At 24.8% G+C, this 25,994-nt stretch overlaps 1 protein-coding gene and 1 non-coding gene across 2 annotated transcripts in view; one reads left to right on the top strand and one right to left on the bottom strand.

Moving 5' to 3' along the window:
* LOC113552291 (dopamine receptor 1-like) overlaps positions 1–25,994 on the top strand; it is a 198,486-nt gene that overhangs the window by 10,791 nt on the left and 161,701 nt on the right.
* On the bottom strand, positions 3,535–3,605 carry Trnag-gcc. Its single transcript has one exon. It is a non-coding gene; the product is annotated as a tRNA-Gly (tRNA).

Below are 25,994 nucleotides of genomic sequence, written 5' to 3' on the forward strand. Positions count from 1 at the left end.
ATGATTTTAGAGAATGTCTTAAGAAAAATACATGATGAGCAAAATCAGAATTTGTACCATTTTCATATTTATTGGTAAAATTATAAAATAATTTATGCACTAATTCTTCCAAAACTGTTGTCATATTGTTTATGGTATTAATATATTGAAATTCCTATAAATATAATGCATATCTATAAATTTCTGTCTGAGCTTTAATAATGACTAATGTGACAGATACTTATAAATATTTAGAATAAAATAAGATATAGTCACCTTAAAATTATTTTTAGTTTTAGTTACTGTTAAACGATTGTTGACTTTTAATATAACACCTTCAAAGAGCTTACTAGTAAATCGTTGGCTCTTTTGAAGAAATTAAAAGGTATTTCCTATATTTTACATATTGATTGAGCATTTTTCTTTATACTATAATCAGATGCCCAGGTTTCATTGGAAAACATATAATTATTATTGTAGAATTTGCTATATGTCCATAAATAATTGTACTATATTATAGATACCTACATAAATTATCTCAATAACATTTATTTAAACATTTTTACTATCTGTTACGTACTGCATACGATCTTAATGGGTTCATCTGATTTATAAAAACAAGCCACTCTTTAGTAAATTTATAAGGCAACAAGATAAGATTTAACAAGCAATAAATGTTAAAAGTGTAGTTTGGACTGGATATAAGTTGTCATTACGTAGGTACCTACCGCCACGGTGGGCGTATATCAAACGTCTACCGCAATTTTTGCCTCAAATTATTCTTTATAGCCTTTATCTCACCATAATTGAAATTGTGTGTCAACCTGGTTGTTTTTAAATTTATTTCTTAAGAATAGATTTGAACCATTTATATTTTTGTTTATTTTAAATTTATTTTAAGTCTATACATTCTTATTTATACTCGGCATATTTTCACTTTGGACTCAGAAAAGTATTTTCATTTTAATTATTTAAAATATAAATCGATAACTAATTCATAACATTAAAGTTAAAGGAAAGGCAATCAGCTATAATGAATTGTAAGCTTAACGTCAATAATATTAAAAGCTATCAAACAAATAAAATATAATTTAGATATATTTTTAGAATATTTTTTCTTAAAAATTATATTTATGACAATATAGTAATAAAATTAAACAATATTTTTATTTTTATGCAATAGTATAATATTTATTTTTTGTTTCAAAAAGAAGATAATAAAAATTTGGTTTTTAAATATTTCATATTTTGTACTTCATTTTAAATAAAGTTTATGTCCACATAAATAATAATACTACGTATCAACGTTCACACGAAAGTAAACTTTGCTGGGCTAATATATAATAGTTTAAATTATTACATTTGGAAATTGTTCATATAATTAAATTACAGTATTATTATTATTTTTTTTAAATGAAGGTAGTATGATGAAATTACCTTTAGGTAGTAGAACGTGGTATATCATGTGATAGATGATGTGATCATGATGACGGTAGATTACTTCATGGTTCAACAGTAAAAATAAATAAATATTTAGTATATTTTATATTTTTTATTTTTGTACGTATTAACTTAAATCATTATTATGAATTAATTTCTTTTTTAGTTATCTATTTAAACTTCATCGAGTAAAAATATATATATACCAAAATTTAAGTTAATTATGAATTATAATATTATATTTTATATATTACAATTCATAAATTATAGTTTTATCTTAAGTATTTTCAAGATTAATTATATATAAAAACAATTTATGAATATAAAAAAAATACTATTATAACAATTCAAGTTTGTTATCAAATAGAATTTGGAATTTAAACTGATGGTAATATGTTGTAATGACATAATCTATCAAAAAATACTTCACAATTTCACATTATATCGTCTTAACTGTTTAATAGTCATTCGACCATTCGAGGCCATTAATCTAAAAAAAGTCATCTTTCAACCAGTTTGACGATGTTCTTTATTATCTAATAAAAATCTAGACTTGAAATAGGCCTTAAAAATAGATAAATGAAAAATGCAAAAATAAATTGTATTAGAAAACTAATTCCATTTAAAAACCACACTCAAAAATATGTTGTTTATTTACTTACAATAATATGAATCTTTCTTTAATTTTTAACTTGTTATCTGATTTCTTTTGACAAAATAAATTGTCTTAGTTGCATTTACTTTATTTTAAGAGATACAAAAAACAATGGGCTATAAAACGTAATTTACAGTGTAATTATTTCAAATAAAGCTCTTTTCGTACACGTCTTTCATAAGTATTGTGTTTGTTTTTACAAAATAGTCTTATACAGTGGCTAAAAACAATTTTATGTGAAAAAATGTCTTCCCGAAGAATCCACTATTTAGAAAAATAGAACATAGCACTTTAACTTTCAAGTAGTTTGTAATTTAAGTTCAAATTCTATAACTATAATTTTAAATATAATGTTCTTTTTAATTTATAATACAATAAAATCTTAATGTGACCTCACATAATATTTAGTTTAAAGTTCCTGGTTAATATTTCGTAAAGTACCTAATCATGAAATGATCATATATTAAAAAGTTTTAACACAAAAGAGCTGCATAAAATATGCAAAATAAAAAAAAAAATGTATTGATAATATATGTCATTTACAAAAATAATTGTCTGCATCATCTTTAAGCGATTAATCTGGGTTATGATGTTCGATCAGTTAAATTATATAGTATAGTGCAAGCACTCTGATGATTCGAAGCTATATTATATTGCCTTAATAAATTGTCTCCATTATATAAATGTTATAGCCATTGTGTTCCATTAATTAAACGATTTTAGTTGGCCCTTAAATTTATCAGAAAGATCTTCAGTTATTACATTCACATTTATTTCTACAGTTTCACACATACACCTGTTTAGATAGATCAAAAATCAAACACACCGATATTATTATAATGAGCCTAGTAGAAAAATCGTTAATTTTAAAATTCTTCGTGTATTTTTTTTAAAATTATTTAAATTACGGATATGCATAATCTGCACTGTACAGTAGCAATTTATAATTTATTTATGTTAGAGTATATAATATATATTTAATAATTATAATATTTTTTTACGTGTTTCGTTGTACGGAACCATATAACGATATATTTTTTTTATAAAATTAATTAAAAAAATAAAATAAATCAATTTATTATAAATACGTCTAGAAAATGATTTTAGCACTGTAGCAATATGTAGGTGATGCAGGTTAAAATGTTAAAAGGATCATCTTGTGTATATAGTGTATAATAAGAACATTTTGTTTGAGTTTCATGTTATAACTTGTAAATTAATATACAGGTATACTATAGATTAAAAAAGAAGAGTTTAAAGAATATATTATTATTATAATAAAAAAGTTTGTACTTTCAACTTTCGTATTACTTAATTTATAATAACATACATTATTGTTTCAATAAACGTAACACATTTTATAGTTGAAGTATTATTAAATTAATTAATGATATGATTAGGGTAAAATTAAATTAAAAGGATTTTTATGTTTAATTATTTGATAAACTAAAAAAAATTTCTGCATCAGCCGGGAATCGAACCCGGGCCGCCCGCGTGGCAGGCGAGCATTCTACCACTGAACCACTGATGCTTGTGTGAATAACGTATATCAAGAAGTATATTTAACTGTGTTTATTATTACATTAAAAATCATTTTTATGTGTTCGTAAAATTAAATTAAAAATTATTTGTATAATAAAAAAAATAATTTTTAGGACAGAATATAGAGAATTGACGTTGACTATTTATTTTAATTCATAATTCGGATGAGGTTAATATAATATTATATACTTGCTATAAATAGATATAGGTAAGCACCTACCTGGTACCTATAGTAACTATACTACATTACTGCCTATTATATCTATCTTTATAATATTCAATTATATATTCCAAATTATTAGAGTCAAGTTTTTTGTGTTTATATTTAATTATTATGCAGAACGTGGGTAGGTTTCTATTCAACTACTGTGTATTTTAAGCCATTTTAACTACTTACTTACTGTTTATTTTAAATGAATACTTAATTATAAATAGTTAGAAACAAAGATTATTCATTGAATCATAAATTAAATAATAATAATGTATTAGTGGCCATAAAAACATATAAATATAAAAAGAACGCAACAATAATAATGCGGTAGAAAGTGTATTTTTAAATCTAAAATTTAAAGTACTTACGAAATAAAAATCACTTTTTAATACTTTGTGCGATTATAACATTACTTACCTATAGAAATACTTTAGTACCTATCTTTTTACTTTAAATTAACCTTTTCAAATATTAACCGTTTTAGTTTATAAACAAAGAACATGATAATTACTAAAATAAGTATTAAAGTAGTTATTATATTCATAATATTATTAAGGTTTAAAATATAATTAAAACAGATTAAATTAAGTGAATAATTTAAAAGCATAGTCAAAATTACTTTACTCTCACCGATAAAACGGCCTAGGTAATCTATTGGTATATTTTAATATTTCTCGGTGTCTAATTTAGGGTAATGACTAAGTATAAAATATATCTGCGGTGGTTATGTAGATATTTTTTTTTTGATGAGACAACTTATTGATTATCCATCCCCTACACATCAGTAAAAATTAATAACCGCATCTCAATATTAATATATTATCAGTAGATTTTGTATGAAGCCGAACGGATACGAAGCGTATTCTATTCTTCCTATCTTTCTTTCTTCGTTAATTTCATGTGGCCATTTTCACTACCTCTCCAGAATCACTTATCCTCATAATATTTCCAAATCAATTAAATCTATTCTCTCTACTTTGTCTATAGTTGGTTCATAAATTAATACATTTCTTTTTCTATCCTTCCTATAGTCATTCCACACATCCATCTTACCATTCTATTCTTTGCTACACGATTTAAGATAGAAGTGAAATGCCATTTTATCGAGGAAGAATGCTAGTGAAATATACCTCCAATGCGTCTAAATGCGTGGCTAATAGTGCTCTTAAGAGGACGTAGTACCAACATGTGTTGTCTCCGTCTTACACACATAGGACATACTGTTTAAAAAAGATCATAATCCTACTTAAAAGAATAATATCAATAAAAGGCTACACGGGACTCTAGATAATAGTCTTACATTTAGATTTTATTATAATATTATGTAAATTCACTCTAACATAAATACTAACAGTACACCATTGGAACTGATGAACGAAGTTTGCTATGTTGTACGTGTGCAAGACGGAGACAACACATGCGTGTACTACGTGTCTACGTCTTATTAAATCGATTTATTGTGCTAACACTTGAATTTTATTTGCATATGTTTTATTTAATTAATGATACACAAATTAAACAAAATAATTGAAATCGTGTGAGAAACTCTATTATATGTGATACGTACTTTTTACTTAGTGAATAACATGTGCAAATATAATGAATATGAGTAATTTGACGTATTATATAAACATGTATAATATTATGTAATTGCATTTAAATAAATTCGGTTATATTTAATGTTTAGAGTAGAAAATTTAAAAATAATTCTTAGATAGAACCATTTTAGAACTATAGTTAAGACTAAATATACAAAAGTTAAATATATTATTTAATTCCTTTGATTGAATGGTCTTATCAAGAATGAAAGAATACTTTTTTATTATTTAGAACCTATTATATATTTAAGACCAACTAAAATCTAATAAACGTAAGTATGTTTATAGAAATAATATAAAATTAATTATTATTTAAGGCATATCAATATTTTATAATGGGGCGCTGTGACGCAACTATACGTACTCATAAAAAGAAAAATGTAATACGCATGGTAATAATTTTTTATTGTATTATAGTAGATTTCTCATAATAATAATAATAATTTCATACTTACTACTAATACGCAGTACTACAAATTCTATAGAAATATTTAAAAGTTAATATTGTAAATTTCAATGTAGGTAAGTAAGAGGTCATCCACTTCATTTGTAATATTTTTAGGTTAATTTAGTTTGAACAAAGTAAAATAAATCTTATACTAAAATGTAAATTATTTGAAACTAAAATCAAAAATGTATAAAAAATATAAGTTGTGTAAATATAATTAATAGATGTCTAACGCTTATAAAAAATCGAGGGACGATGTTGGACCCGATGGAGGTTTTTTTATTACAGTTAATATATTATTCAAACAATCTTATAATAGATTTTCACGCCTTAATAATTTAAACTATCAATTTAAAAATAGAAATTACAACTGATGTACCTACTTATTGAATATTCAGAATATTCTTGAATATATTTCGCTCCAGAAATGTCTAATATTTGTTTAATATTGTGTTGTTCTTAAAGTAATACTTAATACTTAGATAATTATGGTAAAAGTGTCGTGTCCAGGAATATTATTTTATAATTTACTGGATATAATAAACCGATAAGTATGTGAAATTCTCACTCAGATATCCTACGGTTCTCCGTAGAATCATGTTAACTGTTAATAGAAGAATATTTTTTTCCATCTATTTACTTAAATTTATAAATATTAATAATAGTTTAAATTATTTGTAAATAATATGATTTATCTCCAATATACTATTAATAATATTTTACTGAAAATTACAATTTTACCTGTTATTTTAAATCGTAAAAGTTTTTCTTTAAATATATATCAATCTAAGTGTTATAAAGGATTTTTGTTTAAAAAGTGAGAATGGCAATTAAAATTAAAAACCAAATTACAAGAGAGTCGATTTAGAAGAAAGAGGTAAAATATGAGTAGAGTCATTCTTCTGGAACTTAATTTCATTTAAATGAATTAAAAATGATGTAAGACTGTTTTTCGTAATTAAAGATTAAAATTAATCGCAAATGCAGAAAATAAGTGGACCGAGGACTGGTGGGTCGAGAAACATACACAGGAACGAAAAAAAATTATGGTCGTTATTTCAGGTACCTACATATTATAAAATATAAAACCTTTTATAAAAAAAATGACGCCAGAATAAGTCAGATAATATGTGTATATTATGTATAATCAAAAAGTATGTACAATATTTTAAATCGCTACGATTTTATCACGTGAATATGATTGTCGTATAATTTCGTACACAGTGCAGTCAGCATATTAACGTTCAACTACAACTGTTCAAATCGTTTCCGTATAATTATGGTTACGGACGAAAAGGGCCGTGTCACTGATTGTTCCTGTTTGCCACAGATCTAAATCACTAGTTGATTAGATGGGAACAATAATATCATATAGGTATAATATATTTCTAATTCGCACCGCTCGTCAGGACCTTTGGGACATTTCCAACATTCGCTTGTACGAGTAGCTGTCACGTCTAGTAAACAATAGGACCACGGAATTATTATTATAATCGGATGTACCTATAATATAATCATGGTTTTTGTTATATCAATAAAATATATTATTTAATCGTTCTAAACGTTTTAATGAATTAAAGAATAAGATAGATTTAAAAGTATTCTAAATAGGTATACATTATGTCTACACTATAATATTTAACTATTAGTCGTGTAGAAGTATACGGTTTTTGGTAATTCATTATAATGGAGTAGTTATTAAACATAAAAAAACTAAATAATAATTATTAGGTAATTTTTTTTTGTTTGAAAAATGCATTCGTGGCGTTTATGATAAAAAAACAACAATGATATTTTTGCAATAGGTTACATAACATTGTTTACTACATTATAAACAATATAAGCAATGCGACTTTTTATTTCATATTTATTTATGTCAAAACAACATATTTCATTTTTGTAGCGGAACTAATATTTATTTGTTTTTCAATTTATTGGGTTTTATCGAAAAATTTACTGTTAATTAATTAAAATTTAAAGTTATGTAGTAATTTTTAAAACTATTATTTGAAAATAATGTACGTACACGTAAAGGCGACCTTAGTGAGCGCTGCTGAGACTTTTTATTGAATCGTTTATTCGATGGTAGTTAGTAGTACAGTACCCTAGCGGAAATGTATATTTATGATGGTTACTAGTTACCCTAGGGCCTCAGAGATCTGACAAGAAAACGAGATTGGTTTGGGGGAATTATTGTTAGGGGCTATACTATATATGCTATTTATACCTTCGTAATAGGACGGTGATTGTAAAACCCATTGTGCAAATATACAATATACACATTGATAAAATCTAGTAACCCATCTATCGACTGGTTTAACCTGATAGGTGAATCAACCTTGTGCTAAACCAAATGTTTTATCGATATTAAAAAAAAACATTAAATAAAATGGAAAATTTTAAATGCCTATAAATAGCACAAAAAGAATAAAAATATTTTGAAAACTATTTTTCGTGTAGAAAATGACAACATAAACATTTGATGAAAATTTTAAGTATCTATTTTAAATAAATAGAGTATTCGTTTTTAAATTATAATCAAAAAATAAAAACTGATTTTTATAAAATAGTTATATTAAACGGGTGAAAGAATATGCATCATTCTATAATACAAAATTACAAATTAAATGTTTTTGAATTAAAATCAAAAAACAAAATTCGATTTTGTCAAAAACTGGTTTTGCATAAAAATTCCCGTTTTTCCTTTTTTATTTTTATTTCTATTCTATACACATTTCGACAATATATTTTTGTGCTCAGTCAAAAAGTTTGAAAATACAAGATAAGATTCTTCATAAGTTTTTATTATAGTTATTTTGAAAACATTAAAGATATATAGGCACATTTTTGTAGCTAAAAAAGTACAAAATATACAATTTTAGCAATGAATTGAAAATGTAATACAAAGTTTCTCTAATGTAACTAGTATGCTGTAACAAAAAAAAAAAAAAAATCTTAATAAATATATAAACAGTTTTTTATAAACATTTTTAAATTTAAATTTGGACAAAATTAGGTAATTTAAACAAAGAATAACGATTTTAGTTATTTTGTTGTAATTTAAAAATATTATTTGTTGTTATGCTAAATTATATTCTATACTTAAAATAACTTTTTTTTTCGTTTTCACCTTTTGTAATCGTTGAGCTATTATAGTTTATGCTAATAGCTATAAAAAAATAAAATTTTAAATGCAAAATGTAATTCAACTTATTGTATAGCTAATAATCAAATAAATTACTGTAATAGCAATATATAATAAATATATCCCGGACGGATAGACTTTCGCTATAATTGTTTTTAGTATACAATTATTTACTACATACATTACTGTGACTAATTTTTCATTGAAAATACACATTACACATCTAATATACAATAACGCGGCGAATATTATATACAAAAATAAAAACAAATGAGAAATCTTAATAAAGTGACAACAAAATTATGTGCTGGTTAAGTTAAAGGATATAATATTTATACTTTACAGTTGCTTTTGTTTGTGTTTTACTAATTAATTTGATGAAATCTTGTGTTTAATATTAGTATCAATAATAATATTTGGGAAATAAATTATTACCATTTTTTTCCAAAGAATACCTATAAAAAGGTAGTTGGTGCTTCGTATTCGTATATAATATGAGGTCCATATATTTTATTTATTATAGTGTTTGTTGCGTCATATATTAAATAAGAACCCAAGTATCCAATCTTGTAGTAAACGTTTATTAAGCTCAAAATAAAAAGTTTAAAGTGTAAAAAACCAAAATTATTCCCTAGAGATATACAAAGATCTAAAATTCTGGTTGAGAAAGTGTCTAATATATTTATTTAACAAACCAAAGTAAATCTTCTCATATAAAGTGCTTTTAATGTGATTTAATTAATCATGGCTGTTTGTAAGTAAAACACCATACAAATTTAATATTAAGTATCTTGAGTGTTTCTCATGTTTCCTTAACAATTTTGTTAATGATCAAAGTTAAGAAAAAAAAAATTATTCTTATACCATCATTTAAAACATTTAACGACGCGAAAAAGTTATTGCTGGGTTTGTGGCGAGTGGTCTTTTTGATCACGTGAGTAAAAGTGCTCTAAAATCTTCATATTATGTTCCTCACTAGTGAAATATTTTCCTAAGGTAGTTAGTGTAACTTGTCCCAGTTGTAGTTGAAATAGTATTATATTTAAAAAACATAATTTAGTTTTAAGAAATTAGTGGAAGCGCTCTGATATATACTTTAATTTAACGTTACAATACAAATTAACTGATTTTTTGATTGTTTTGCGAAAAACAATCAAATTAAAGTTTTTAATTGCTATAAATTAGAAAAAATATTATACCTACAATAAGTAAAAGGTGTATAATTTAAGTTTATTTCAATTGTATAATACATTTATAAAGTGGTTTTTCTATCAATAAACCCACAGCAAAAAATTAATTAGGATTTATGTATTTATTTTTTACCATACCAAACGACAGCAGTTTAAAGATTAAACAAGTATTTTGAATTTTAATTATTGAAAAAAAGACGTGTTTCTGTTATACACAGATGATCAGTGAGTAGTATTAAAAAGAAAAAAATGATTTACAAGTATACGAAATGGATTCATCAATCTTAAAGATTAAAATCTCATGCAGTTTCCAATCTTTCAACAATAAAACCAATGAATAGCACACAATATTTTAAAAACTTTTGAAACGTGTGATTAGAGTTGCAGCAACAGACGAGTAAGCCTCTTCGGGGGGATCAGCGTTACATATACCTACCTATCTAAAACCGCGGGGGGAGAAAAAAAAATAAGAGGACAACTCTAAACCGACTTTTGGTCGTATTCCCTCTCCGGCGCCACGAGAGGTTTAATTTTAGTAACTGCGGTACGGGCGCACAACGACCGTATCAAACCGTATTATATTATATAGTTTTTAGTAGATAGGAATCGCGTAATCCGCATGTGTCTTATACCTAATAGGTCAATATATATATATATATATATATATAAAGGGCTTCTCCGATGTTTACGCTGTCCGCCACTTCTTTCGGCTTCTTTTATACGGAGATAGAGACGTCAACGTTAAGTGAGTCATTTGTTCGAGTATTTTGTTCTGTCTCACTGTTGTACACACGGACCACGGCCGCCACCGAGATACGCCGACGACGGAGAAAAAAACACACACACACCATACTACGTATTTTGTCGAGCGCACGCGTTAAGAGTGTGCGTTAAAATTCTATCGTTCTCACGACGGTTGCTGCGGCGCCTTTGTGAAAGCTGCCACTTCCGCCCCGTCGGTAATGTTTGGAAATAGGGACAGCTGCCCGGCGCATTATTATATATAAGATGTAATCGAGGACCAGCCGCGTCGTTGTAGGTGACGCGCTATACGGTTAGTGCAGTTGACCCGGCAGATATCGCGGCGAGTAGTAGACTACTATATAATATACACGACGCGATAAGCAACAACGCCAACAGCACTAAGTGCTCGCCACTACACCGATTAATAACACTGTTTGAAATTTGAATAATGCAAGTTCTTATTATTATCTATTTGTCTATCTATTGTGTGGCGCGAAAACGGCTTTGTGGGCATAGTATATCTTAAATCGTCTACGCCGTGACTACACTTTTTATGATGGAAATAATGTCGGCACTGGACGTCGCGTTTGGTCTGTTCGTTTTTTTTTCGTTTTATCTTCTTGCCGCCGATCATGTGTGATTAGCATTTAACTGCAGCTGTATCACATAAAATTTCACCGATTAATAATAATAATAAACAAACTGAGGCGCATCCACTTCAAAGTGGAATATCTCATCATAATAATCATTAATACAAATAAATGTGTCAAAATAACTGAAAAAATATATTGATTACATTTTGATTGAAAAATGAAAAGAGTCGAAATATAATTATGTTATATTTATTGGTACGACCACTGACCATGAGTCTGATGTCAGATTCATTAGAAATTAATTAATGATTAAAATATTAATTACAAATATTTAATAAGTCTTAAAAACCTGTTGAGTTAATAACAGGTAAAATAATTATAAACAAAATGTCAATGTACAATTTACTTATTCTCCATCGTATTATAACAATATTATAATATTAACAATATATGTACATTGTACTTACATAAGTTATTCGCTAGATAACCCGTTTGTTAAATAATAATTTGATTCATCAAGAAGACGTGCTAAGCTCTGTATAACTGTACAAGTATAAACCAATTGATTGAATAAATAGATTAATGTTTAAATATTTTTTATAGCTATATAGGTGTGGATTAAAATCTTCGTGTAATTTTATATAGGAGGATAAAATGAACGAAATAAATAAATATAGGGATTAATTTATTTGCTACGTATAAGTTACATTATACGAATTATTAAAATAATGATTTTATTTCAATAAACTATAATATTATGTATTATATTTGTAATATATTTTGTTATTAAAGTGATGCAATTAAAAATATATTTCATAAATAATGTTATGCATCAATGTTATGACCGATTGTCATAATTGTATATAATGAATAAAAGAACATATTATTATATTGTATTACGTATTACGCTGTTGAAGTATAGAGAAGTCGCAATTATTGCTAAAACCTAAAGAGATTTATTATAAAGCCATATTGAATACTTTCTGAAATTTTAAGAAATTTTATCAAAAATGAAAAATTGTGAAATACGTTATGATTTATTATTAGTTGGTAAAATAATTTAGTTATTTGTCAATAAAGTAAATTAAGTACAATAAAAATCCAACACGTATGTAATCAATTCAAAGGTTCTATACCCATATTCTCAGACATTATTTTCGTTTAAACTAAATAATTAATAATAATGTCTAATGCAAATTCAATTGAAAACAATCGAGTACATAAGAGGTTATTTATTATCTTAATAAGATGAGTGCAGAAAGTCATTACTGACTTATTCACTGTTGAACAATATCTGCAGTCGGAAGTGGATTTTCAAATTGTTATTTTAGATTTTATCAACAAAATGCATTAGGTGGTTTAAATATTTATATTCCTTATACTAAGAGGAAGAATGCTTCCTTCGATAATATTACCACAAACAGGATTAAAATAAACATTTTAGGAAATCACTAAGACGTATCAAATTAAAATTAAAACTTTTCATTAGAATTTCAAAATCTACTACAAAATTACTTTATAATTTAGGACATAAAAAATTCATTTTTTATTTGAGAATAAAATATTTAAGGCTTAATCGATAATATATCATAAGTCTATTAGTCTATAAATAACAATATAAAATAATAAAAAAAAAAATTATTAGGCGTTATCATATTATTATGTGAGTATTTTGTTTGATTTATTATTAAAATTAAGTATTAACTATTACTCTAATAAATTTATTTACCGAACAACAAAATCAAAATATGATTTAAATAATCAAATATTTAGTATTAAATTTACATACTTACATAGAATCTCCGTAAAAATTAGATTTTATTTATTTATTTTCTTTTTTTGAAAATATAGGTTCATGTTAGTTATAATTGTTGGATCATACATTATTATTTTGATTTATGGTAGTACAACTAATAAGTACAACATATGTGAATTAATGAGTTGATAATAGTACTATACCAATAAAAAATATAAACCCAAATAAGGATTATAATAATAATTTATTGTATTTGATAATTTGTACAAATATTAAATTAAATTTTCAACTCTAACAATAATTGCCCTTAATAATATAGATACATTTATTTTATTTTGACAATGAATATTTCTGTAGTTTGTCAAGATGAAGGAAATGAAATGTCTCCTTTTTTACAAATATCATAAATGTGAATTATTAGGTAGTGTGTAAAATACTGGAATTCAATGGATGCATCTAAAAACGTTGTCAGTGTTACCTATTGAAACTGATGGTATCAAATTAAAGGACATATCCTCCACAGAAATAGTTAACCAAGGTTTTTGACAAGGGTCAATGTTATGATACGGGTCAAACAATTATTTGTTCTTGACTCATGTCTGTCACTAAAATTATAAGAGGACAATAATTTACTGAATGTTTAATAATTATAATTTTTTTAGTTTCAACAAGGAACAATTTTACTTTTAATTTTTTGAAAATGAAGAATACATTATGGATTCATTCTTAAATCTATGTTTTTAATTAATTACGGTCGTATAATTGGACCTAAAACCTATAATTGTTTTGATATTTTAATTAAACAATAATCGTATATTCGTATTATTACATATATTATAAAAATAATTTTTGTATTAAACTTTTTATTTGTTGAATGGTATTATTTTTATTAACATATATCCGATTTTCTTACTATAGAACAAAGATCATTGTATAGAAATTATCAACTGATGAATTTAAATCTTGACATTTATTGTTTAACAATTATTTAGTAAATATAAAAATAATAATAAGTGTCAAATACCAATAATATTTGACACTTATAATTATTGTGAAAAATATAAAACCATATTTGTATTTAAATTCTATAATATTTCGATAATCAAATAATTATAATAAGCTTAAATAAAATGGGTATTAGAAAAATGTTACAGTGTTACACCAATAACAGTAAATATTTATGAGCTTGAAGGGAAATGTCAAGTGGTTACGGATAGGGAGTATAGAGAGTGTAGAGATGATTATAAATGTATAGAAAATAGTAGAGAAAAACTGTGGAACTTATTTATTTATTCAAAACACTACGAGCAAAGTCCAATTACATATTATAAATACTATAAAGTACATTTTAATAGGCATTAAAATTATGCTCGAAATAGCAATGTAGGTGAATACTAAGTTAACTAATATTATTAAAATAATCTTTAAAAAGTCTAAGAACGTATCATTTTAATTGGTATTTAACTGTAATTTAATTGAATGATGTAAAATCGCAAGAATTGTGTTGATAGGTTAATATTTAGAAACATGATATTATTTTATGGTCTCTCAAATTGTCAAAGATATTTTAATTTTAATTTTATTTCAAACATTTATTTAAATAGCTAATACTTAATAAATATTAGGTGATTACTGCAGATATTATATAAAAATTGTGTGTTGAATACAAATAGTTATACATAGCTCAGTATAATATATTTAATAAATAACGCCGAGCAGATTTCACTTTAAAATTGCATTGCCTGAATTTCACCATACACATTAAATTTGTTTTTACTATAAAAATATATAAAAAAAGTTTCTGTGCTCAAGCATAAAATCCATTTGAGAAAATTTACTCAAACATTTGACCCGATTCGAATGTTTTCCACTTTTCAAAGGTATCTAAACTTACAACAGTTTTATAACTCTAACATTTATTTTTATTCTAATATTAATTTTTAGATTTAACTTAACATGCTAAGTATACTGATTGCACGTCGCTAAAATCTGCAGTGGAAAAAATACAAAAAATAAAAATAATAATAATTCGTGAATTACAAAGTTGAAATATAAAATTTAACAATTCAGCATATTTCAATCATTAAAACTTTATTTAAAATACTAAGAACATCGGGTCTGCATAAAATAATGAAATATATTTTTTATGGTTATCATAGAATAATAATTTATATTGCGAGATCACAGAAAGTTCATTATCCTTCTATATAGAAAATGAAATGCCAAAGTTATAGGATAATTTTATGCAACGAAATTAGGGAAGTTCAAATTATGCATAAGTATCATTATTATTTATGTCACCAATTAATAAAGGTTTATATTTTTTATATATTTTTAAAGCAGGTTGGTCAAACACTGTAGTGATATAAAATAATTAAGAAAGTAAACCTAATTCTATAATAATTATGAAATTATCATTTTATATACAAAGACACTAAATACGATCTATGCTCTAAAAATGTAATATAAAAGTAAGATAGAACATAGAACGAAAGGGAAATTATGTTTTTTTGAGAAATACATTATTTTATAATGTATATTTATTTTTAAAAATCAAACATCTATTCAGAAGTAACAAACAATTTGATAAAAAAATTCAATGATAAATGCTTTAACATTTATTTTTTAAAAGTAACATAAATTGTTGGTATAGTTGTGAACAACGTTATAATATTTATCTGAGCTTATGTTCATTTTAATCTATCGGTAATTTGAATAATAACAATAAATGTTAATTATGTTGAGAATAATAAAACTTTATTTATCAACTATCTTTCACAACGATGTAAATAAATATAAAACAAATTATTCAATACATTTTTGAATTGTTAGATAACAAATAATAAATATGAAAAAATAATCTTAATTATTATAAAATATTTTCATATATACATAATACAGAACGCTTTGTTTAATATCCCTAAGAATTATTTTGGTATTTGATTGATGTATAATATAATATAATAATCTTTAAATAGATTCGGTTTTACAGTTAAAGCGATGTTAATGAAATTCGATCACAATTCAAATTTATTCTATTCATTTGGATTTGTATATTAATATGTTTATATATTATAATATTATTTTAAGATTTTAATAACTTTACTTATAATTTAATTTAGAAACTTATTAATTACGACATAATTATAATTTCAGTCTTAATTGATTATTTTAAAGAAGACTTATGAATTAGTTCACTCTGTATTATAACCCTTCGTAGCGTTATCATTTTAACTCGCCCATAACCCGTTTTGTGTATGTATATATATATATTTTTTATCACATCTTTCTCTTTTTGTCCCCCTATCCTCACACCTATTGTTTCTTTCGTGATCATCCCAGTTCACTACCTCTTTTGTAAAATATCCTTTGTACTTTCACCCTACATCCCGATATAACAGTTTCATTAATTTTACCTTTAATCGAAACTGCTCCCAATCATCTCACTCATTTTAAATTATGAATTTTAGTATGAAAATGGAAGTATATTTTCAGGTTTTACAGATTAAAAAGGTGGGCAAAATGTGTTTTTAATTATAAAAGTTACGTTAAAAATATTTCCTTGTAATTGTGTGTATATACAGAATACATATACTATTCACAGTAGACAGTTTACACACATACACGCATTTTATAATATTTTAATATCAATAATACAAAATAAAGGTGACTGTTGTAGTTGCTATTATTATACGTTATATGTAGTGTGTACAATGTGAAAAAAATCGTTTAAATATTTTCAAAAGATTTTTATATTTATGAAAAACTCGATCAACTGCTGTTATATAACTCGTATATATTTCGTGTTTATTTTTATTGTCGAGTGGCAAGGAGACTTTGATTAAACGTTAGCGGTAAAAAACAATTTTTTTCTTAACAGTTATGTAGCCAATGAGGGCACGGGACATGGGGATCCTCCATCAGCTGCATTATGTATAAAAATATATTGATATATTTTTTTTGACTATATTAGTTTTGTTTTATTGTCAACATTTTGAAAAATATAATATTATTATCATCTTTATTCTGTGAGGTCAATATACATTTTTGATAAACACCTTAGGGGGCAGCTGACGTATGGTTGAAAAGGAGAATAGTTATAAGTTTAAAACCATAAAAAAAAATATAGGTAAATAATAAATATATATATATATATATATATATATAGGTTCTTGTTGGTTGAACTACGCTACCTCTTTGCCATCGAGATTCGCGATTGCCAAATTATAAATATAAGATAGAATAGTTAAAACTGTACTAATTTCATAATTGATATGGTTATTCGATAAAAATAGAAATATATGATGTGTATATAAATTTTTTTTTTGAGTGTTAGAAGTTTAAGTAATAAATTAAGTAGGTTACCTAATGATTAATTATAATTTGGAAGTATTGTAAAAAATAGGTATTGTAATGATTAAACTATTAAGTGTTTAGTATTTAATATTTTATTTATCAACGATGACTTACATGCAGAATTATGTTAGTCAATATTTATTATTTTTTTTAAAAATGTTGCTGTTACTTTTTACTGACGAAAGGCGTATTAAAACGTGACGTTCAATACATTCATTAAATTTCACGTTAAAAATTTATAGTTGAACACTTTGTTAATTATTTATTGAACCTTATTATAATAGTATAAATGACTACCAATAACTTACAAGTCTGACATACGAATTATTTATTCAGAATTATCAATGTTATAAAATTGATTTTAACTATGTTCTCGTTTATTTATATTATAAATGTATAATATTATTAAGATATAATGCTTACGTGCAGTGAATTATTTTATGGAAGCAGTGGAACTATTCTACGATCAGATTTACAGTTTTGTTATTTATTTTGAAATTATTATTTTTTATACGCAATACTTATCAATTACATATAATATTTACTACAAAATAATTTTCCATTACAGTTGGAAAACATTTTTTATTTTTAATGTTCTTTGTCATTAATAACTATTTGTATTACACTGTGTTGAATATTTTATTAGTATACCTTATTTATAACATTATACATGTTTTTATTAAAACGATATCATAGTTAATTAATACGTTTTATTCGTATATTTAATTAGATATTAAATTAAGTTAACTAATGTACCTGACGTTTATATTTGAAAACGTATTATTCTATCTATTATTGTATATTCAAAGTTCTTTGAAATTGTGTCATGGTTTAAAGATCAAACAATAACATTTATGAAGATATCTGAAATAATAAATGTTCGATATTATACGGATAACCGTTGTTTTCTTTAAATGACATAATTTTATTTTTAGTAGGTGCATATTATTAAATGTTTCAAAGTTTTTGGTAATAAATAATTAACACTTAACAGAGTATTAGGTTGAAATTTCTGAATAAATAATTCATATTAATCTAAACATTTCATAATATGTATGGTCGTGCGGGATGTGAGTCGTAAATATGTGATACAGATAAATAAATATTTAAATTTTAAGTGTCAGTTATGTAATTATGTAAAATTAACATTAAAATATGAATACAAGTATAAATTTAGCATGGACATGTTTAAGAGAGTATTAAAAGCAAAGCAAAGGTTTTCATTAACTCCTTATACATTTACACATGTATGAAAAATAAAGTTGAAAAAATTTCTTAAAAATATGATAATTGTTATTTTTAAATAATTGTATGTTATAATATAATAATTAATTATACTAAAAAATATTTTATCCTAATTATAAATAAAAGTTTGTAACTTAGGTATTCTACTTTAAAGTATGATTTTTTTTAAGTTTCAAAAGTAGGAAAGTAAAGAAATTAATGATTGACAAAGATTAATTATATTTTTCCTTTTTCACTTAAATACGTTTTGTTGGAATAATTTATAATGAGTCGAATAACTTGTATTGTTTATATTATATTCTAAGATCACATTGTTTGCACTTAATTACAACCTTACTTGTTGCTTATTATTTTAAAACGTATTATGACAATAACAATTATTAAATATAAGATTAACCTTTAAGATATTAAATTATAAATGTTGTGTATTTGCTGTATATCAGAATAATAATAAAAATTAGAAAAAAAATTTAAAAAAAAAATAAGAAAATATGCGATGAAAAGCATAAAATATAATATTATAATTTAGATAAAAAAAATGGACCTTTCTGGTCATATAGCCTACACATTTGGAAAACAATTAAATCCTTAAATATTCAAGCTATTCAATGATTTTAAACTACAACGCTATACGTATTATTATTTGTAGACCCCTAGTATATGGTTAATCAAGCTTTTTACAAAGACATAAAAACTCATATCGTTACTTAACTTACAATATTTTATTATAAACGATTCCAAAAACTAACCTAAATAACACACTCTAACTATATTAATGCCAGCTAGTTCTAAAGATTCAAAAGAAACTTAAAGTATGACTTCTTCTTATTAATTAATTAATTATTATTATTATTATTACAAAAAAAAAAAAATCCATTGCTAAATATATAAATATATAATCTTGAGAGATATTACCAATGGATAACTTTTTCTATCACAAAACTTATGTTATTATTGTAAATATTGTTACTAAAATAACTTATTCTATAAATGTGTGTATGAACAGATTGTTTTATTTCTTTTTAACAACAAAAATAATAATAATAATAAATTGAACTGCCTACCTGATACTATGATCAATCAGCGTAAAAAAAAATAAAAAAATAACAATAATAATATAAAATAATAAATTCACTCGTGACTATCAAATATAATTAAATTTAGGATTTATGAAAATGTAATGTGCTGTTCATTATGAAATTAATACAACTAATAGGAATTTAAAACTGCAGTGAAAATAAGCATTGATTATTTACATAGGTAAATAACCTATATTATTTATGTTATTATCGGTATAAATATTATTAATCGAATACAAACAAAAATAAAAAGTTTGTGATCTTGTACTATATTGACCTCAATCTTTGGCTGATAGTGTTTTTCAACAATAATAAATTGAATATTAGTTGTTCGCAATGGATTTACGAAATATCGTAATCACTGTGCCGTCTATAGAATATTGCTTTTCTGTGTATCACGAGCCAATAGATTGCATTTTGTACCGATTAATTTATTGTATTAATTTTCGAACCGATAAGACGTGTGTACGCCTATATATCGTTGTCCCAATAAATTGCCAAAATCCTTTCATCCCTATTTCGGTAAGAAATGGTATTGTCATTGTGTGTAGGAAGAAATACGATATATGAAAACAATACAACACCCCACGGAATATTGCCTATTGGCTATAGAATTTCGTAACAGGTGGTCCTTGTAATAATATAATATATATTATTTTTTTTTATTGGTGTACCTGTGTCATTCCATTGCCATGAGACAGCTTTAATTGTTCAAGCTTTCGTGTTCTTTATTCATTATTACCTTCGAAACAAAACAACAATGGTCCCTGTCAGGCGCAAATGTTAATTAACTTTTAAAATTGGTTGGTGGCAAATGAGAACAAAGCAAAACAATAAAAAATGACAAGGTGAAACGGGGTAAAAATTAGATCCTATAGCATTTTAAGGTAGAAAATCTGTGTTTCTCTCCTCCGCCCTCCCATCGTATCCTATAGGGCACACTTTGGCTCTCAACCAGATCGATTCGATAAGTTAATTAATGTGTGCTGGTTTTTAGGCGATATGGATTTATTCTATGATACAGACCGGTCGCGCACCCTCGTAAATTAGGTAGATATAATATAAAAGCAAGTGAAACAGATAGATGCCGAGCGGCAGTCGTACAAAATTAAAATTAATTACTTTGATTTATTTTCGACATTTCCATATTGATTAATTGTCATCTAACACGAGCTGCAATTAATAATGACCGCACACGATTAAGAGGATTTGTTTAACAAATCAAATATTATGTCAACCAGCAGTGTATTTTGATCCAAAACGGTATACCTACATTATTTTCCAAAATCTTTTCATTTCCTCTTTCTAAGATATCTAATAAGTTATAATTTAGTTCAATTTTTATACATATGTACCAATGTAAATGTGTATATTAATACAATGTATTATAATACTGTAATAACTATGGGATTAAATTAATATTAAACTTTATTATTTGTATTCTATGAGCTATAAAACGATGACCATATGTTTTGTTAAATTACTTTTCTGTATGAAGTACGAAGTACGAGTACTAAGTATCCTAAACTATACATATCTATTTGTTCTATGAATTTTCTATAAATCTTTATATATTTATGCATGTATGATGTATACGTTATTAATGACAATATAGTAATTGTAAAACAATTTGTATACGTTAAAGTTATATTTAGTAAGTTATATACTTACTTAATTGTGTGTGTCATCATTACTCAAATAAATAGATGTACTATATTAGGCATAATGTTTGTAGAAAATTAGATTTATCCATACTATTGTTATATCAATTATTCGTTGTCTTATTTATTTCGTAAAAAATTATCTCGATTTTTATTATTAGTTAAAATTAGTTTTGATAATGTAAAACATACCTTCGAATTAAAAAAAAAATGATGTACATGAATCTTATACTGAAATTATCTATTGGGTATTAGTTCTATAAAAATTTGTTTAAACAAAAAATGTTAGATAAGTTAAAATTTTACTTAAATAAGTGCTTAAGAAAGCCTATGGTTATTAATAGTTGAAAGTTTCAAAAACTATAATGTAAATAGAATGGTGGTTCTAAATATCCACACAACATTTAACGTTAAGGTAGCGTAAAAACCGATTTCGAACTTTTGTTAAAATAATTTTACAGTTTATCAGATAAATAGATAAAATAATAATACCTTAATTCTATAAAAACCGGGTCATCATGCATTAAATACATATTAAATCCTTGAGGTTTAAAAGTTACTATTATTAAGTTCCTTTGTACACGGTACATAAATATAATATATTTATATAGACATACAGCAGAAAGATATTATAGGTTTATATGAACTTAAATCGACCTACAGGTAGATTTAGGTAAATTATTTATACCATTTATTTTTACTTAAAGGGAAATTTCAGGTTAATAAATCTTACGTGTTTTTCAAAACATTTTATTTAAAAAAATATTCAATCTATAATTCTAATTTATACATATTACAATATATAATATGAAAGTATTACTATATAGGTGATGTAAATATAACGTACATACAACAATGCAACTTAATACACATTGTAAGCACCATTACTGTTATTCTAAATTGTATATGTGGATTATTGTCTTTCACCAGTTTCACCTATAGGCTAAAACACATATTGTATTACATATAATATTATTTACAACGTATAAGTACATTAGTATATAAACTATATATGTATATCATATTTTTGAAAACCTTTTATCCAATTTATTCATGTATAGCCAAGAGATAAAATTCAATATATGAATTGTGCATTGAGGCTACCGAAATTGTAAAATCCCTATTATTTTTCGAGACAACCGTGAAAAGAGCAAAGAAACTATAATATGCAATAAACGACAAAACCAATAAAACTCGTTGGTTATATTTCGTTAAAAAAAGTTTTTTATTCTAGTAAAATAATATTAATGTACAAACGTTTAAAATATTATTATGGATTTGGTACTACTGTAGGGTTCTGTTATGACCTTGTTTGCGATCATACTGAAATTGAAATGGAATACAATTTATATTATTATTTGAAAAATCAACATAATAATTTATTTACCTATTTGAAAAAAAAATAAAATGTTGTAATAGTAGTATATTATAATTATTGTTTATTTTTTTCTAACATTTTAATAATTCTTGAAATGATTATGTTTCAGTGTGCGGTACATATCCAAAGTATTAACATTAATTTTTATTCATTGTTAACAAAATCATTAAGAAAAATTGTGATAAATAAAATTTATGGTTGAAAATAAATTAAGTATACCTATAAATTATTTTACTATTATACGTATATGTATTATATTGTATATATTTATTAAAATAAAGTTTTCCTGACGTTGTCATGTTAACTTGATGTTATTAAAACACAATCTTTTTGACGTTATTTAATAATATATATTATATATTATGTATACATAAAATTCCCTTATTATGATTATTTACGTTCAATGCAATTTAAAACTTAATCGTATAATATAAATTATAATTCATGTTAATTACATATTTTTGTTATTGTAAAATTACAAAGAAATCGTTAACTTTTATATAACTAAATAATAAAATTCATATAATAATTTAAGTATTTTAAATTTCATCCTATTAAACTGGCCTGACAAAAATAGTAGTTGTACGATCTTGCATCTTGCTCCAGGTGACAGATTAAATGTATTTTGTATTATTTTATATTGGAAGTATTATTTATTTTATTTACGAAAATACTACTCAGATTCCAGAGTTCGTGCGAAAAAATGCGAGAATATTTGACCAATTTGATGCATATAATATTACTGGTATTTATAATTACTTGTGATAGTATGTGCTAGCGTGTAGAGATTAAATTTAAAAAATGTATACCGCTGCGATAAAAAAGATAGTAAATTTTTTGTAGTGGTAGTTTATTTTTTCTAAGGAATTGCGGAAGTCATTAAGCAAAGATTTTTTTTATATTATATATAAAAATATCAACTTATACGTTGTGAAAATCCCTTACAGTTCGTATTTGTCGGTACATAATTGCCAACGAGGAAATATGCTCTTATTGCTTCAAATAGGTTCAACACTTACTTCACTTATTATATTGTTGTCTGTATGTAATTAAAAAATAATAATGAACCTTTTCAATTATTTTTTTTATACGCTATTATTGAATCGTGATTTATGACAATCGAACATCCTCGATTAATAAATTCAGATTTGGCACGGGTACGTAGTATAATATGTATTTATCGCATGTACCTATTTTTATGAAATCTGAGAACTATGAACTTTATTTTTGGGTTATATTGTAATATAATCTTATAATCTTAAATTGTCACACAAGCGTTTTTTTTTTAACTAAAATATTTCATTGTTGGTAAAAAAAGGCAATATCACAAGTATATACCTATACTAGTTGAAAATATCTACCAGATGTCCGGAGATAAAATAGTAAAATATCGGTAAGATATAGTGGATTGCTTACAAGTAATAACATCTAATTTAACAACTAATATTCTTGTACTATCATAGCCATAGTCTATAATGGCCGTAATATAATTATATTATGTATTGTTTTGGGTGTTACGCTACTAATCAGAATATCGAATCCGTGGCTGCAGGCGGGTTAGGTTAGCGGTTCGGAGTTTAAACCAGTGTTGAGTGGTATTCTCAGGAATTTGTTTTGGAGAATTTGAAATTTTTTTAAATTTTCGTTGAGAAAATGGCTACCTATATCTTATATATATTTGGCATATTATTTAGTATTTCAATAAAAATATATAAAGGTATTATAAAAAAACCATTTTAGAAATATTTAAAAGTTCTTTACTTATGAGTGTATCACCTATTTTTATACACTTACTACAATATGTGACACACCAACTTTTATAAAAACTTTTTGTAAAGAAAACACATTTATTTATCATTATTATTTAACAGCTGAAAAGTAGTGTTAGTGCAACATATTTTATTTAGTATGTGTTGCACATAGCAATTGCTGAATCGTATCTTTTTGTTATCAAAAGATCAAAAAAAAAAAAAAAATCGTTTATATATTTCTTATTGTACACGTATCTTTTGATATATATTCTTTTTCAATAAAGTTAAATATGCTTGTATAACATTGTAAACTGTCGTAAAGAACAGTTGTAAATTTTCAATATTTGAAGTAGGTAACTATAATATGTAATTATTAATGGATTTACAACCAATTAATTAGTGTGTAATATTGAGTATAATAATTGCTATAATTCTGGGAAAAGTTGTTTCAAGGAAACTGTTCTTTGCCACCCAGACAAACTTTTTGGTGGAAATACTTTATACAGTTTCAATATTTACATGACCGGCTGTATTCTCGCTAAGTGTGGTATGTGAAAGTAATTTAAACCTAAACATTGATTAAAACAAGTTTTTATTGTATATATTAAATTTGTAAAAGTTCAAAACAATGTTTTCGGTATTTTAAGCTTACAAAAATGTGAAAAATGTACTAGGAAATAAGGTGAAATGTATTTGTAAAAATTGATTTATACAAGTACATTACATTATCGATATAATATTTTTTTACTTTTGTGTAAAAATAAAAATAAAATTACATAAAAAGTATTCAATAGAAATGTTTGATACTTTTAATCGACGAGTTTTTGTTTTATTATTATTATTTTTTTTTTTTTTTTTATATTTCATCTAGCTGAATACGATATATTGTCGGTGAAGTCAAAGATATAATATTGAAAAATGTGCCAATGGCTTAGCGGACTGAAGTGAGTTCAGTAAAGAGGAAACTGTATTATGTATTATGAGCATAATTTTAGTATACGATAAATAGTAAAAGTTGAGTAATTTTGTTTATTTCCACATAGGTTTTCATAATTTTATACTTCACTATAAAAAAAAACACGCCCCACGACCAGCGCGCATCCGAAACGACTTTCTCCATCGCGCGCCGCTCGTCATGGTAGGCGGTGGACGGGAGTTTGGAAAACCAATAAGAAGCCTGCAACTCCGTGTAACGGACGCGAAATCCGCCGCCGACCAGTCAT

Source organism: Rhopalosiphum maidis, chromosome 2 (assembly GCF_003676215.2).
Source record: "Rhopalosiphum maidis isolate BTI-1 chromosome 2, ASM367621v3, whole genome shotgun sequence".
Taxonomy (NCBI): domain Eukaryota; kingdom Metazoa; phylum Arthropoda; class Insecta; order Hemiptera; family Aphididae; genus Rhopalosiphum; species Rhopalosiphum maidis.